General features: G+C 46.7%; 1 long non-coding RNA gene across 1 annotated transcript in view; it reads right to left on the bottom strand.

Moving 5' to 3' along the window:
• LOC115081725 overlaps nucleotides 1–827 on the bottom strand; it is a 1,593-nt gene extending 766 nt beyond the window's left edge. Inside the window, exons 1-2 of the long non-coding RNA XR_003853864.1 lie at nucleotides 693–827; nucleotides 227–279 (exon numbers count right to left, since the gene is read on the bottom strand). This is a non-coding gene — a long non-coding RNA (uncharacterized LOC115081725). The remainder of the gene's footprint in view (nucleotides 1–226; nucleotides 280–692) is intronic.
• Between the last annotated feature and the right edge of the window lie 2,187 nt (nucleotides 828–3,014).

Raw genomic sequence — 3,014 nt, forward strand, 5'->3', positions numbered from 1 at the left:
TGTATACAAAGTAAGGAGTAAGTTTTCAGAAGAGCTGCTGAGTGACCACAAGAGTTGATTATGTTTTTTGGATACATTTTCAAACACAGCATGGCGGCTGGAAATGTTCCCAAATTTAACTTAGCCAGTTCAGCACTGAGAAGCCTCCTGAAAACTTACCCTGAGCAGATCCAGAGGATCTAACCTCACTGAAGGGCCTGTCCCTTAATCTAAAAAAAATACCCACCTCTACCCTGACTCCCAGTCACTCGGTCATTTTTGATGCAGGCTTGTCTTCGTCTGTTAAAGAAAGGTTCAGACTTTAAAATGTGTAAGGCTGAATGCACATCACCATTATATACAGGGAGGATAATAATGAAAGCCATTTCTGGGGGTAAAGCGCTCTTTTATCCACAGAAATAGGCTGGTTGATTACTGTCCATCCTCTACACAAGTAAAAGTAGGAGCATATAGCAAGGCATATTTCTGGTTTGGAGTTCCGACAGGGGGAAAACTATATGCTACCCAGCTAAACATAAGCCCCATACTCGGTCATCTCTTTTTATCCAGGTAAGTTAACCATTCATTGGCCCAAAATTTTAACACTTTGCGGTTTGTCTAGCTAAATTCCAAACTCAGCCGGACAAATCCACTGACCGAGGATCTTTAAAAGTATTACAGGGCATAAAGCGATGTTTGCAAAGGCTCCTTACCGTTTTTTTTTCTTCGTAGCGCATGCACTGCAATCAGACCAAATACACACGGGATGTCAAGGAGAAGTAAGGGAAAGGAAAAGGGGAAAGGGGAAGCATAAACAAGACAGAGAAAGGGGAGGAAAAGTAGAGAACAGCAAAGGCAGGTAGGCAGAGAGGAAGAAGAAGGGAGATATAGAGAAGGGAGGCATGGGCTAGGGGAGAGGATGGAGAGCAGAGGGAGCATTGGAAGGAGGGGTGGGAAGAGTTGATACAATAACAGGAAGGAGCAAAGGAGAAAAAGATGGAAAGGGGAGAAGAGGAGATAAGGAAGGGAGATTGATGGGAGAGGGAGGAGGGGAAATAGGGAGGGGGTGGCATGGGGTAGGGGAGAGGAGGGAGAGCAGAGGGAGTAATGGAAAGAGGGGTGGGAGTAGTTGCACCGGTGCTAAAGTTTGCAGGACGAGCGGAACCGGAAAGAGAAAGAAAGGAGATATGTGAGCATTTCCTGATGCCCTACTTTCCATCTGAAGTACAGGCATTGATCTTGGTTATCACAAAGTTAATTGTGCCCATTTCTGTATACAAAGTAAGGGGTAAGTTTTCAGAAGAGCTGCTGAGTGACCACAAGAGTTGATTACATTTATTGGATACATTTTCAATCACAGCATGGCGGCTGGAAATGTTCCCAAAAAGAAAATTGGTTCTTACCTGATAATTTTCGTTCCTGTAGTACCACGGATCATTCCAGACTCCTGGGTTTTGTGGCCCCCCCCCCCCCCCTAGGAGTTGGCAAAAGAATTTTATCAAACAAAACTCCTCCTTATCTAGGCTGGTGCCACCTACAGTCTGGCAGTATTACTTAATGTCAAAGCAGAATGGATTACAGAACACCCAAACTAACTATATACAGTAACCTAACAACTTGAACCGGCCCAATAAATCCCCAAATGGGAACAGAACCCATGCTATCGATAACAGGACATACACAACTGAGCTGTGAATGAAAGAAAACAAGCAGTACGGACTCTCCCTTTCCTTGGAAGAACAGATGGGCAGGACTCTGGACTGATCCGTGGTACTACAGGAACGAAAATTATCAGATAACAACCAATTTTCTTTCCCTGTACATACCTGGATCAGTCCAGACTCCTGGGATGTACAAGAGCTGCCATTAAATGGGATTGGATCTGGAGAGGCCCGCTCTCAGCACCCCTTTTCCAAATCCAGCAGTCCCTGGAGCCCAAACATCCAGACAATAATGTCTGGCAAAAGTATGTATGGACTTCCACGTAGCCGCCCTGCAAATCTCCTCTGGAGATATTTATTGGCATTCCGCCCAGGATGCGGCCTGAGATTGCATAGAATGAGCCCCGAGACCCACCGGTAGTGACCATGCCTGCAACAGATACGTAGAGTTTATGGCCTCCTTCAACCAGCGAGCTATCGTAGTCTTCGAAACCACATTGCCTCTTCTAGGCCCACTCCAAAGTACGAACAGGTGATCCGATACACGGAAACCGTTGGTAACCTCCAGGTAGTGCAACAGTGCCCTACGGACATCTAATTTCCGCAAGTCTTTAGACAAAGGATCTGAGCTGTCCAAATCCAAAAATGATGGAAGCTCCACCTCCTGATTTAAATGAAAGGAAGAGACAACCTTAGATAGAAATGAGGGTACCGTTCGCAGAGACACCCCAGACTCCATGATCCGCAAAAAGGGCTCTTGACAAGACAGGGCTTGAAGTTCTGACACCCGCCTTGCCGATGCAATAGCCACTAAAAACACCACCTTCAGAGTGAGATTCTTCAAGGTGGCCCTGCGGATAAGTTCAAAGGGTGCCCCACTCAAAGCCTTAAGAACCAAATTCAGATTCCAGGAAGGACAGGGCCGCCGGAATGGTGGGCGTAAATGTTTTGACCCTTTAAGAAACGAGCAACATCTGGGTGAGATGCCAAAGATGCACCATGGATCTGACCGCGCAAAGAACCTAGCGTCGCCACTTGTACGCGCAAGGAGCATGAGAGACCCTTTGCCAAACCATCCTGAAGAAAATGCAAAACGTCCGGAATGGTCGCCCGAGTGGGCACCACATCCCAAGCAAGGCACCAGGCCTCAAAGACCTTCCAGACCCGCACATAAGATAAAGATGTAGAAACCTTGCAGGACCTTAAGAGAGTAGTTACCACAGTATCCGAGTACCCTCTGGATTTCAGCCGCTGCCTTTCAAAAGCCATGCTGCTAGACAAAAGCGTTCGACCTGGTCGAAACAAATGGGCCCCTGATGCAGTAGATCCAGCACATTCAGAAACCATAGGTGTTCCTCTAAGGCTAGATTTACC

The sequence above is a fragment of the Rhinatrema bivittatum genome, unplaced genomic scaffold (assembly GCF_901001135.1).
Source record: "Rhinatrema bivittatum unplaced genomic scaffold, aRhiBiv1.1, whole genome shotgun sequence".
Lineage (NCBI taxonomy): Eukaryota > Metazoa > Chordata > Amphibia > Gymnophiona > Rhinatrematidae > Rhinatrema > Rhinatrema bivittatum.